The following is a 14,781-nucleotide window of genomic DNA, read 5'->3' on the forward strand; positions in this document are numbered from 1 at the left end:
ATCAGCCTTTCCTCATAAGGTTTTCCCTCCATACCAGGCAACATCCTGGTAAATCTCCTCTGCACCCGTTCCAAAGCCTCCACGTCCTTCCTATAATGCGGTGACCAGAACTGTACGCAATACTCCAAATGCGGCCGTACCAGAGTTCTGTACAGCTGCAACATGACCTCCTGACTCCGGAACTCAATCCCTCTACCAATAAAGGCCAACACTCCATAGGCCTTCTTCACCACCCTATCAACCTGGGTGGCAACTTTCAGGGATCTATGTACATGGACACCTAGATCCCTCTGCTCATCCACACTTTCAAGAACTTTTCCATTAACCAAATATTCCACATTCCTGTTATTCCTTCCAAAGTGAATCACCTCACACTTCTCTACATTAAACTCCATTTGCCACCACTCAGCCCAGCACTGCAGCTTATCTATATCCCTCTGTAACCTGCTACTTCCTTCCACACTATCGACAACACCACCGACTTTAGTATCGTCTGCAAATGTACTCACCCGCCCTTCTGCGCCTTCCTCTAGGTCATTGATAAAAATGCCAAACAGCAACGGCCCCAGAACAGATCCTTGTGGTACTCCACTTGTGACTGAACTCCATTCTGAACATTTCCCATCAACCACCACCCTCTGTCTTCTTTCAGCTAGCCAATTTCTGATCCACATCTCTAAATCACCCTCAATCCCCAGCCTCCGTATTTTCTGCAATAGCCTACCGTGGGGAACCTTATCAAACGCTTTGCTGAAATCCATATACACCACATCAACTGCTCTACCCTCATCCACCTGTTCAGTCACCTTCTCAAAGAACTCAATAAGGTTTGTGAGGCATGACCTACCCTTCACAAAGCCATGCTGACTATCCCTGATCATATTATTCCTATCTAGATGATTATAAATCTTGTCTCTTATAATCCCCTCCAAGACTTTACCCACTACAGACGTGAGGCTCACCGGTCTATAGTTGCCGGGGTTGTCTCTGCTCCCCTCTTTGAACAAAGGGACCACATTTGTTAGGGCTTCCATCCCAAGACCCTCAAATTCCCCAAGCCTTCCCTACCCTTACGTGCCCGCCTTCTCTCAGAGTTCCATCCACCAAGCCAATTGGCAAGCCTCGCTCTGCACACTCACCCACGGCTACAGCAGGCGCATCTATACCCCAGACCCCTGCCAGGAACATTAGCGAGATTATGCTCAGATGCCCTCTGATCTACACACTTACCCTATGGTCACAAGGACATTCCCAGTGCCGAAAACCAGCTTCTGAGTGTTTGATTGTTGGCTGCTGCCTCTATCCTGCTGATTCTTTAGAGTTCAGGCAAACTGTTCAGACTTCAAAGTTTGATTGAAATGCAATGCAATAATCATCAACTGAGACATGGCATGTGCACCCATGAGAAACCACGTGAGAATATTTTGTTTATTAAATGATCAACAATACCTTTATACAAAAAATGAAAACAAAGTACTTAACATTCCATATATCACACACCAACCATTAACCAACAAGAAAAAGGCACCGTGCCAAGAAATACAAGTACCTTTTCGCGACAGACTATTTATTTGTACAAACACAAAACTACAACAGTTCATTTCTACAAAAAAAATAGTCAACAGTACGATAAATAGTCAACAGCAATCTGCAAAAGCATTTCTTCAGCACCTTCATCAAGTTGCTCATTCGGTACAATTCGCTTCTCCCTCTCCCTTCAGAAACTCCCAGCAGTAGACTCGTCAGCATGGGAAAAATCCCACTGATGCAGAGCACACCAGAAGAGAGAAAGAGCTCCCCTTCCCCTTCTCCACCGCTGGCAGCAGGCTATCTTACATCCTCCCTTTCCTTACTCCAGGTCACAAAAACAAAGGGGCAGCAGCAAACAAACACACTGCCTCCAGGCAGCTGCATTCGGATCAATCCACTTCTCTCTCTCCCCCTCAAACAACTCCCAGCAGTACACTCTTGGCAGTGGAAAGTCACACTAGAAAGTCACACCAATGCAGAATATGCCAGAAGAGAGAAAAAGCACTAGTCTGCTCCTCCAGCGCTGGCAGCAGGTCATCCTACATCCTCCCTTTCTTTACTCCAGACTACAGAAGCAAAAGATGTGGTAGCAAACAAACACACAGGCTTCAGGCATTTGCAGCCACCAGCAGGAACAATCAGCAAACACAACCTGCAGCACCACTTGAGAATATTTTGTTTTTTAAACGGTCAACAATACCTTCATGCAAAAATGAAGACAAACTACTTAACAGTCCATATCTCATGCCATATGCACACAAGCACCACTTTGCTAGAGAATATCAGTACAAATACAAAACTACAACAGTCATTTATACAAATAACTAAATAAACAGTCAACAGTACAATAAAGTCACCAGCAATTTGCAAAAGCATTTCATAGATTATCATAGATTATTATAGAATGTACAGTGCAGAAGGAGGCCATTCAGCCCATTGAGTCTGCACCGGCTCTTGGAAAGAGCACCCTACCCAAGGTCAACATCTCCACCCAACACGAAGGGCAATTTTGGACACTAAGGGCAATTTATCATGGCCAATCCACCTAACCTGCACATCTTTGGACTGTGGGAGGAAACCGGAGCACCCGGAGGAAACCCACGCACACACGGGGAGGATGTGCAGACTCCGCACAGACAGTGACCCAAGCCGGAATCGAACCTGGGACCCTGGAGCTGTGAAGCAATTGTGCTATCCACAATGCTACCGTGCTGCCCAACACCTTCATCAAGTTGCTCATTCGAATCAAGCTGCCTCTTTCCCCCTCCCACAGCTCCCAGCAGTAGACTTGCAACAGTGGAAAATTGCACCGGAAAGACACATCGTGCAGAGCACGCCAGAAGAGAGAAAGAGCACCCTTCCCCATCTCCAACACAGGTCATCATGAAGGTTCCCTCCCCTCCCCGAGCACTGGGGCAGCAGCTCCAATGTCCTTGAGCTACATGGCTGAAAATGGAAATGGCTACTCCCCCCCTAACTTTCACTCAGCAGCCATTGGGCCAGCTTCACATTTTTTAAAAGGAATACTAAACAACACCTGCATGATTTCTCACTGTGAAGCTGGTTAATTCCTGGGATTGAATTGAACTTCCACAAATTGACGCGTTGCATTCAACTTCAATCTTGCTAATGAGATGGAAATTATTGCAAATGAGGATTAAGGATACGCTCATCATATTTGAGCGTGATCCGGAACTCGCTATCGGGAGCGGACCGATTAGATAGCCAACTGAATGGTAACTGGTGCAAATCTCGATTTTGCTTTTCCTGCTATTTAACCAACAACGTGCCCAGATCCGTGATGGGTGCGATGCGGTGAGTAAATCACACCCAATGTCTTGTCGTGCTAACTGAGGGATGCACGTTGGGCAGGACACCAAAATAAATCTCTTTGAAAAGTGTCTTGGGATGTTTTCTAACCCCCCCACCCCCCACATTCCGGTGCCTGTTCGAGTATACTGAGGGAGAATTCAAAATGTCTAATTCACCTAACAAGCACGTCTTTTGGGACTTGTGGGAGGAAACTGGAGCTGCCAGAAGAAACCCACGCAGACACAGGGAGAATGTGCAGACTCCGCACAGACAGTGACTCAAACCGGGAATCGAACCCGGGTCCCTGGATCTGTGAAGCAACAATGCTAACCACTGTGCTACCATGCTGCCCATATCTGCAACTGGGTTAATATCAGCAGCAATACGATGAGGCCCGTATGCGGGCATTAAGTGACCCCAATTAGCAGTGGGTGACGAACACAAGAAATAGGAGTAGGAATAGATCATATGGGTTTTCCGTGCCTGATGGGCACCACAGGGACTGGGGCTTTTACCATCTTCTTAATCATGTTTTGGTTTAATCTTTTCAGTTTCATTTGTGATTTGCTTTCTGCTTAAAGCAGTACCCCTTTAAACTGCTCATTTAATTTGTCCCTCAGTTCATTTGATTTATATTAATTGGTTAATGTTTTATTTCAAAATAGAGTAAATCATAAGGTTTGATAAGATACCACACAAACGTCTACTTAATAAGATAAGAGTCCATGGTGTTGGGTGCAGTATATTGGCATGGTTAGAGGATTGGCTAACTGATAGAAGACAGTCAGTTGGGATAAGAGGAGCACTTTCAGGATGGCAACCTGTAACTAGTGGATGCCACAGGGATCAGTGCTGAGGCCACAATTATTCATTATATATATTAACTTGGACGAGAAAAATAAATGTACTATTGCCAAATTTGTGGATGGCACAAAAATAGATGGGAAGGCAAGTGATGAGGATGACACAATGAGTCTACAGTGGGATATAGATAGCTTAAGTGAATGGGCAAAAACTTGGCAGATGGAATATAATGTAGGAAAATGTGAAGTTGTGCACTTTAGTAGGAAGAATAAAGCAGCTGAATTTTATTTAAATGGAAAAAGACTGCAAAAAGGTGCAACACAGAGGGATTTGGGGGTCCCCATGAATAAATCACAAAAAGCTAGTGTTATAGTACTCATTGGTAATATGGCGCTACTCTTTGCTTTATATATGGGGCAGCACGGTAGCCTTGTGGATATCACAATTGCTTCACAGTTCCAGGGTCCCAGGTTCGATTCCGGCTTGGGTCACTGTGCGGAGTCTGCACATCCTCCCCGTGTCTGCGTGGGTTTCCTCTGGGTGCTCCGGTTTCCTCCCGCAGTCCACAGATGTGCAGGTTAGGTGGATTGGCCATGATAAATTGCCCTTAGTGTCCAAAATTGCCCTTAGTGTTGGGTGGGGATACTGGGTTATGGGGATAGGATGGCGGTGTTGACCTTGGGTAGGGTGCTCTTTCCAAGAGCCGGTGCAGACTCGATGGGCCGAATGGCCTCCTTCTGCACTGTAAATTCTATGATAATAATCTATGATATCCAGAATGGTCTGACGGTGTGATTCTAAAGAAACCACCTATCTTCAACTTAAAGCAAAATAGGTTTAATGAATAACAAATTGATTAATGTTGAGTTTGTTCACTCTTACAGAACTATAACTAGTGATTAAGTAATTCAGAATAAAGTATTATATATTTTTAAAAATATATATTTATTCAAATTTTTCAACAAACCCCACCCCCCAGCAAAAAGAAAGAAACGAGAACACAACAATCAGAAATTATACGTTGGATTTCCCCCATATACAATAACCCCCCATATAACATTTAAAAACACCAATAGGGAAACCCCCCCACCTTCACCCAAACGCCACCCCAAAAGAACCCCCCCCCCCGCCCTTGGGCTGCTGCTGCTGACCTCCTAACACTCCGTGAGATAGTCCAGGAACGGTTGCCACCACCTGAGGAACCCCTGCAGAGACCCTCGCAAGGCAAACTTTATCCTCTCCAGCTTGATGAACACTGCCATGTCATTGATCCAAGCTTCCACACTAGGAGGCTTCGCATCTTTCCATAATAGCCAAATCCTCCGCCGGGCTACCAGGGACGCAAAGGCCAGAATACTGGCCTCTTTCGCCTCCTGCACTCCCGGCTCGTCCGATACCCCAAATATTGCCAATCCCAAGCACGGCTTGACCTGGGCTTTCACCACCTTGGACATAGTCCTCGCAAAACCCCTCCAAAATCCATCCAGCGCCAGGCACGACCAGAACATATGGACGTGATTTGCCGGGCTCCCCGAGCACCTCCCACATCTGTCCTCCACCCCAAAGAACCTACTCAACCTCGCCCCTGTCATATGTGCTCTGTGAGTAACTTTGCACTGTATTAGGCTGAGCCTGGCGCAAGAGGAGGAAGAATTAACCCTACTCAGGGCATCAGCCCACAGACCCTCATCTATCTCCTCCCCAAGCTCCTCCTCCCACTTGCCCTTTAACCCCTCCACCGACGCCTCCTGCTCTTCCTTCGGCTCCTGGTAAATCGCCAAAACCTTACCTTCTCCAACCCATACACCGGAAACCACTCTGTCCTGAATCCCACGTGCCGGAAGCAACGGGAATTCCCTCACCTGTCGCCTCACAAACGCCCTCACTTGCATGCACCTGAAAGCGTTTCCCGGGGGTAGCCCAAACTTCTCCTCTAGCGCCCCTAGGCTCGCAAACGTCCCATCGATGAATAGGTCCCCCCATTCTTCTAATCCCTGCCCGATGCCAGCTCCGAAACCCCCCATCCATCCTTCCCGGGACGAACCGATGGTTCTCCCGAATCGGGGACCAAACCGAGGCTCCCACCTCGCCCCTGTGTCGCCTCCAATGCCCCCAGATCTTCAGCGTCGCCGCCACCACCGGACTCGTGGTGTACCTTGTCGGCGAGAGCGGCAGCGGTGCCGTCACCAGCGCCCTCAGGCTCGTGCCCACACAGGACGCCATCTCTAGCCTCTTCCACACCGCCCCCTCTCCCTCCATTACCCACTTACAGATCATCGCCACATTGGCTGCCCAATAATAGCCACACAAATTCGGCAGCGCCAGCCCCCCCCCTGTCCCTGCTATGCTCCAGAAACACTCTTCACCCTCGGGGTCTTATTCGCCCACACAAATCCCATGATGCTCCTGCTTACCCGTTTGAAAAAGGCCTTGGGGATCATAATGGGAAGGCACTGGAACACAAAGAGAAACCTCGGGAGGACCGTCATTTTGACCGATTGCACCCTACCCGCTAGTGAGAGTGGCAGCATATCCCATCTTTTAAAATCCTCCTCCACCAACCTAGTCAAATTGAGCTTGTGCAGGGCCCCCCAACTCCTAGCTACTTGGATTCCTCGGTACTGAAAGATCCTTTCAGCAGTAGCTCGTCTATCCCCCTTTCCTGGTCCCCTGAATGCACCACAAATAGCTCACTCTTCCCTATGTTGAGTTTATACCCCGAAAAGTCCCCAAACTCCCGAAGGATCCGCATGACCTCCGCCATCCCCTCCACTGGATCCGCCACATACAACAATAGGTCGTCGGCATACAACGACACCCGGTGTTCCTCTCCCCCGGACCAGTCCCCTCCATTTCCTCGACTCCCTCAATGCCATGGCCAGCGGCTCACTTGCCAGTGCAAACAGCAAGGGGAATAAGGGGCACCCCTGCCTCGTCCCCCGGTACAGCCGAAAGTACTCCGACCTCCGCTGATTCGTAGCCACACTCGCCACTGGGGCTCTATATAGCAGCCTGACCCAGCTGATGAACCCCTCCCCGAACCCAAACCTCCGCAACACTTCCCAAAGATACTCCCACTCCACTCAATCAAAGGCCTTCTCAGCGTCCATAGCTGCCACTACCTCCGCTTCCCTCTCCACCGAGGGCATCATAATCACATTGAGGAACCTCCGCACATTTGTGTTTAGCTGCCTACCCTTCACAAATCCCGTCTGGTCCTCATGAATCACCCCCAGGACACAGTCCTCAATTCTCGTAGCCAGCACCTTTGCCAGCAACTTAGCGTCAACATTGAGGAGCGAAATCGGTCTATACGACCCACATTGTAATGGATCCTTGTCCCGCTTCAAGATCAAAGAAATCAGCACCCTGGACATTGTCGGGGGCAAGGTCCCCCCCTCCCTCGCCTTATTAAAAGTCCTCACTAGCAACGGGCCCAGCAGGTCCACGTATTTCCTGTAGAATTCAACCGGGAACCAATCCGGCCCTGGGGCCTTCCCCACCTGCATGCTCCCCAATCCTTTAACCAGCCCCTCCAGCCCAATCGGTGCCCCAAACAAGCCACCTCCTCCTCCTCCACCCTTGGGAACTTCAGCTGATCTAGGAATCGTCGCATCTCCTCTTCCCCCGCCGGGGGCTCAGACCTGTACAGATCCCCATAGAAGTCCCTAAATACCTTGTTTATTCTCACCGCACTCCGCACCGTATTCCCCCCTCTATCCTTAACTCTACCTATCTCCCTCGCTGCCTCTCTCTTACGAAGCTGATGTGCTAGCATCCGACTCGCCTTCTCCCCATACGCATACGTCACCCCCTGCGCTTTCCTCCACTGTGCATCAGCTTTCCCCGTGGTCAACAGGTCGAATTCTGTCTGGAGGTTCTGTCGCTCCCTTGTTAACCCCTCCTCGGGGGCCTCTGCATACCTCCTGTCCACCCTTAAAATCTCCCCCACCAACCTCTCCCTCTCCCTCCCCTCTCTCTTCTCCCTGTGGGCCCTAATGGAGATTAGCTCTCCCCTGACCACCACCTTCAAAGCCTCCCAGACTACCCCCACCGGCATCTCCCTGTTGTCATTGGCCTCCAAATATCTTTCAAGACACCCCCGCACCCGCCCGCACACCCCCTCATCCGCCAACAGTCCCACATCAAGGCGCCACAGCGGGCGCTGGTCCCTCTCCTCCCCCAACTCCAGCTCCACCCAATGCGGCGCGTGGTCCGAGATGGCTATGGCCGAATATTCCGTTCCGTCCACTTTTGGGATTAGCGCCCTGCTCAAAATGAAAAAATCTATCCAGGAGTAGGCTCCATGGACGTGGGAAAAGAAGGAAAATTCCCTGGCCAGCGGCCTGGCAAACCTCCATGGATCCACTCCCCCCATCTGGTCCATAAAGCACCTTGGCCGCAGCCGGCCTATTACCCGTCCTGGACCTAGAACGGTCCAGTGCTGGGTCCAGCACCGTGTTGAAGTCCCCCCTCCATTATCAAGCTTCCTACCTCCAGATCCGGAATCCGACCCAGCATGCGTTTCATAAATCCGGCATCATCCCAATTCGGGGCATATACGTTCACCAGTACCACCCGGACCCCCTGCAACCTACCACTCACCATCACATATCGACCTCCACGTGCCCATGCCTCCCGCACCCTCCAGTCCCCCAGGCGGCAGACCCCCGTCCCGACTACCTCTCCTACTTCCAGCTACCCTTTGACCAATGCAGCAGCATCCCAGTTCCCCCCCCTCCCCCCCACCCCCCACCCCCGCTAGATCCTCATCTAGCCATTTTGCTCCCCCCATGACACTCCCGTAAGTCAGCTGACTCCTGCTGACCCCGGCCTCTCCCGCCATTCCATCGACCCCCCAGTGTGAGAATCCCTCCCACCCCTTGGCAGTCAGTGTGCGCTCCTCTCCATTCCCCAAACGCAGTAAACACAGTAAACATCCCCCACGACAAACCCTCAATTTGAGTCCAACTTTTCAGTCTCTATAAAGTTCCATGCCTCATCAAGCGTTTCAAAATAGTGGTGCCGATCTTGGATCGTGACCCACAACCGCGCTGGCTGCAGCATCCCGAACTTCACCCCCTTCCGATGGAGCACCGCCTTAGCCCGGTTGAAACCAGCCCTCTTCTTAGACACCTCCACACTCCAATCCTGGTAATTTCGGATCTCCGTGTTCTCCCACATGCTGCTCCGCTCTTTTTTGGCCCATCTCAGGACACACTCTCTGTCCATAAAGCGGTGGAACCTCGCCACTACAGCCCTTGGCGGCTCATTGGCTTTGGTTCTCTTGCCAGGACCCAATGAGCCCCATCCAGCTCCAGGGGCCTCGGGAAAGCTCCCGCGCCCATCAGCGAATTGAGCATTTTGCTCATATATGCCCCGCATCGGGCCCCTCCACTCCTTCAGGGAGACCCAGAATCCGAAGATTCTTCCTCCTCGCCCTATTCTCCAGGTCCTCGAATTTTTCCGCCCACCTCTTGTGCAACGCCTCGTGAGCCTCCACCTTCACCGCCAGGCCCAAGATCTCGTCCTTGTTCTCCGAGGCTTTTTGCCGCACCTCCCGGATCGCCGCCCCTTGGGCCTTCTGGGTCTCCACAAGCTTCTCAATCGCTGCCTTCATTGGTGCCAGCATTTCTGTCCTCAGCTCCTCAAAGCAGCGTTTAAGAAACTCCTGCTGCTCCTGCGACCACTGCGCCCACACTGCTTGGTCTCCACCCGCCGCCATCTTGGTTTTCCTCCCTCGCACTTTTCACTGCACCAGGATCACTTTTTTAACCGCCCCACTCCTGGTCCAATCCATATAATGTCGGGGGGACCTTGCTGTCACCATCCCACACTGGAAGCCATCGAACAATTACCTTTGGGGCCCCTCTGAAGAGCCCAAAAGTCCATTGCCAGCAGGAGCTGCCGAACCGGAAGCTCCAGAATAAAGTATTAACTATAACAACATGTGCTAACTAAGCTAACTAAGGGCAACACGGTAGCCTTGTGGATAGCACAATTGCTTCACAGCTCCAGGGTCCCAGGTTTGATTCCGGCTTGGGTCACTGTCTGTGCGGAGTCTGCACATCCTTCCTGTGTGTGCGTGGGTTTCCTCCAGGTGCTCCGGTTTCCTCCCACAGTCCAAAGATGTGCAGGTTAGGTGGATTGGCCATGATAAATTGTCCTTTGTGTCCAAAATTGCCCTTAGTGTTGGTGGGGTTACTGGGTTATGGGGACGAGGTGGAGGTGTTGACCTTGGGTAGGGTGGTCTTTCCAGGAGCCGGTGCAGCCTCGATGGGCCGAATGGCCTCCTTCTGCACTGTAAATTCTATGATATTATCTATCTCTCTAACACACTCCTGCGTCACACAAAAGGTTACTGCATAAGACAAAGATGCATGGCATTAAGGGGAAAGTAGTAGCATGGATAGAGGATTGGTTAATTAATAGAAAGCAAAGAGTGGGGATTAATGGGTATTTCTCTGGTTGGCAATCAGTAGCTAGTGGTGTCCCTCAGGGATCAGTGTTGGGCCCACAACTGTTCACAATTTACATAGATAATTTGGAGTTGGGGACCAAGGGTAATGTGTCCAAGTTTGCAGACGACACTAAGATAAGTGGTAAAGCAAAAAGTGCAGAGGGTACTGGAAGTCTGCAGAGGGATTTGGATAGGCTAAGTGAATGGGCTAGGGTCTGGCAGATGGAATACAATGTTGACAAATGTGAGATTATCAATTTTGGTAGGAATAACAGCAAAAGGGATTATTATTTAAATGATAAAATATTAAAACATGCTGCTGTGCAGAGAGACCTGGTGTGCTAGTGCATGAGTCGCAAAAAGTTGGTTTACAGGTGCAACAGGTGATTAAGAAGGCAAATGGAATTTTGTCCTTCATTGCTAGAGGGATGGAGTTTAAGACTAGGGAGGTTATGCTGCAATTGTATAAGGTGTTAGTGAGGCCACACCTAGAGTATTGTGTTCAGTTTTGGTCTCCTTACTTGAGAAAGGATGTACTGGCACTGGAGGGTGTGCAAAGGAGATTCACTAGGTTAATCCCAGAGCTGGAAAAAAAAAATTGAAATGAAAATCGCTTATTGTCACAAGTAGGCTTCAAATGAAGTTACTGTGAAAAGCCCCTAGTCGCCACATTCCGGCGCCTGTTCGGGGAGGCTGATACGGGAATCGAACCGTATAGCTGGCCTGCCTTGGTCTGCTTTGAAAGCCAGCAATTTAGCCCTGTGCTAAACAGCCCCTTGGGTTGGATTACGAGGAGAGGTTGAGTAGACTGGGACTGTACTTGTTGGAATTTGGAAGGATGAGGGGGGATCTTATAGAAACATAAGATTATGAAGGGAATAGATAGGATAGATGCGGGCAGGTTGTTTCCACTAGCGGGTGAAAGCAAAACTAGGGGGCATAGCCTCAAAATAAGGGGAAGTAGATTTAGGACTGAGTTTTAGGAGGAACTTCTTCACCCAAAGGGTTGTGAATCTATGGAATTCCTTGCCCAGTGAAGCAGTAGAGGCTCCTGCATTCAATGTTTTTAAGATAAAGATAGATAGTTTTTTGAAGAATAAAGGGATTAAGGGTTATGGTGTCCGGGCCGGAAAGTGGAGCTGAGTCCACAAAAGATCAGCCATGATCTCATTGAATGGTGGAGCAGGCTCGAGGGGCCAGATGGCCTACTCCTGTTCCTAGTTCTTATGTTCTTTTGTTCTTATGATTCGAAGAAACCCAAGATCCTTTGAGTTCACATATTTATACATGAATCAAGTGCTGCCATCTTGTTGTTGTTTTACACTATGATGTAGTCATTAACTCTTTATATATCTCTATATATACGTATCACTACAGCAGGTAAATGGGGAGGTAAATGGAATGTTGGCCTTTATTTCAAAGGGAATGGAGTGTAAAAATAGAGAAGCCTTGCTAAAACTATACAGGGCATGAGTTGGATCACACCTGGAATACTGTGAACAGTTTTGGTCCCCTTATCAAAGGAAAGATATACTGACATTAGAGGCAGTCCAGAGAAGGTTCACTAGGTTTAGCCCAAGTATGGAGGGATATTCTTATGAGGAGAGGTTGAGTAGGTTGGATCTGTACTCATTGGAGTTTAAGAGAACGAGAGGCGACCTTATTGAGACAAATAGGATTCTCAGGGGGCTTGACAGGGTAGATGCTGAGAGGATGTTTCCCTTTGTGGGAGAGTCTAAGGCCAGGAGGTGTAATGTCAGAGTTTGGGGTCACCTATTTAAGATAGAGATGATTTCTTCTCTCAGAGGGCAGTGAATCTGTGGAATTCTTTACCGCAGAGAGCTGTAGAGGCTGGATCATTAAGTAAGTTCAAGGCTGAGATAGACAGATTTTTAATCAGTAAGTGAATCAAGGGTTATGGGGATAAGGCGGGAAAGTGGAGGGTTTAAAATTTTTTTTTTTTTTTAAATTCTCCTCCTTTTTCACATTTTCTCCCACATTTACATCCATCAACAATAAACAATAATCAGCAAGATATGTCAGTCCCCATAATAACAACGATCCCATTTACCCACCAACCCCCAAACCTCTACATAAACAAATGACAAAAAGGAATCAGGGATTACCTGTAGTCACCCTTAATCTTACACAGCTCCCCCCCCCCCCCCCCCCCCCCCCCACCCCAGGTCTCCAGCTCCTCCCGTCCACTGCCTCTTGTAAAACTCCTCTTCCCAACCTCTGTTCCTTCCCCCAACTTTCCACCCCGGCTAGACCACTCGGACCCTGTTCTGCCAGGCTCCGATGGTCGCAGCCCCTCCCCCCATCTCACTCCCGTTCACTGGCCGGCTAAAACTGGCCAGCGTGGAGGCCCCCGCCCAGGTCCCTTTCCCACTTGCCCGGCCCTAGGAAAGCCCAAAGATCCCCTTTTAGCACACAAACCCCACGTATCCACCTACACCCCAAAGAACCCTCATTTCGAGTGAAAGTCCCGTTCCTTCCCTTGTCCAAATATATACCACATAGGCTCCTTTAATCTCTACACCCGCGCGCAGTGATACAAAAAAGAAGAAAATACAGTCATGAGGTTACATCGGCACATGGCCATTCCTCAATTTGTCAGTTCTGCCACAGTCCTTCTGCTTTCGCAAACTCCTCCGCTGCTTCCGCCGTTCCAAAATAAAAGTCCCTGAGCTTGTAAGTCACCCTCAGCTTCGCTGGATATACAATGCCGCACCGCACCTTGCTAATGTACAGTGCCCTCTTCACCCGGTTGAAGGAAGCCCGCCTCCTTGCCAGCTCCACCGTAAAGTCCTGGTATACACGTATACCAGCTCCAGCCCACTGCATCACCCGCTTCTGCTTGGTCCAGCTCAGGACCTTCTCCTTCACCCTGTACCTACGGAAGCACAGAGTCACTGCCCTTGGCGGCTCACTCGCCTTTGGTACAGGCTTCCACGATCGATGAGCCCAATCCAGTTCATATCGGGAGGGATCCTCCCCCTCCCCCAATAGTTTTGCCAGCATCGCGGCAAAATACTCAGTCGGCTTCGGTCCTTCAACTCCTTCGGGCAGCCCCACAATCCTCAAATTCTGTCGCCTGGATCTGTTTTCCAGGTCTTCCATTTTTCCTCGCAGATCCTTGTTAGTATCCATCACCTTCCGCATCTCTTTCCCCATCGAGGCAAGTTGATCGCCGTGCTGCAATAACGTCTCCTCCACTTCCTTCAGCGCCTCCCCTTGCTCTCGCACCTCCGCCACTGCGCTCGCCACCTCAGTCCTCACCGGGGAAACCGCCTCCTCCACCAGCACACTCAAAACCTCCCTCATCTCCTTCCTCACCGTCTCCATGCATTTCGCAATCTGCGCCAACTGCTTTTCAAATTCCGCAGCCATCACCTTAGTTATTTCTTCAGCCGTAAGCAGTGCGGCCTTCCCTGGTGCTCCAGCCTCCATTTTCCTTGGTGACCCCGCGGTGACCTTTGCACTCCCCGACGGACCTCCAGCTGTTTTTTTTCCGGCCGTTTTCTTGCTCACCCTCGACATTTTTCTTCGTTCTTTTTTTCCTCCTGTGTCTTCACTGTGCCTCCTCTGTGCCTTCGCCCTGCTTCTGCCGCCTCCGCGGACCCTGGGACCGGGCTTAAAGCCCCGAAAATGCCGTTCCCGAATGGGAGCCCTCCATTGTGCGGCCGCCTCCCGCCCGCCGTCACCGGAAGTCGGGAAAGTGGAGTTGAGGATTATCACATCAGATCAGTCATGATCTTATTGAATGGTGGAGTAGACCTAATGAGCTGAATGGTCTCCTTCTGCTCCTACATCTTATGGTCTTATATGGCCCATTGAGCCTCTGCCACCATTCAATGCAATCATAGCTGACCTAGGGCTTCAACTAAATTTTCCTACCCTCTCTCCCTTTCTCTTAATTTCTTGAAAGACCAAGAATCTGTCTATTCCAGCCTGAAATATATTCAATGAAACAGCATCCACAAATCTCTGGGGTAGAAAATTCCAAAGATTCAGGTAACTCTTTGGGAGGTTGGCCAATGGCCTCCCCGCCCAGAACTTAATTCAGGTAGCGGCAGGAAGGCAGCAGCTTTCAGGTTTACTGCCATCCCTCCTAATTGCAGCCCTTCACCCCTCCAGGCTCGCCACCAACGAGAGCAGACAATTCAACCCGA

This window comes from Scyliorhinus torazame, chromosome 11, assembly GCF_047496885.1.
Source record: "Scyliorhinus torazame isolate Kashiwa2021f chromosome 11, sScyTor2.1, whole genome shotgun sequence".
NCBI lineage: Eukaryota > Metazoa > Chordata > Chondrichthyes > Carcharhiniformes > Scyliorhinidae > Scyliorhinus > Scyliorhinus torazame.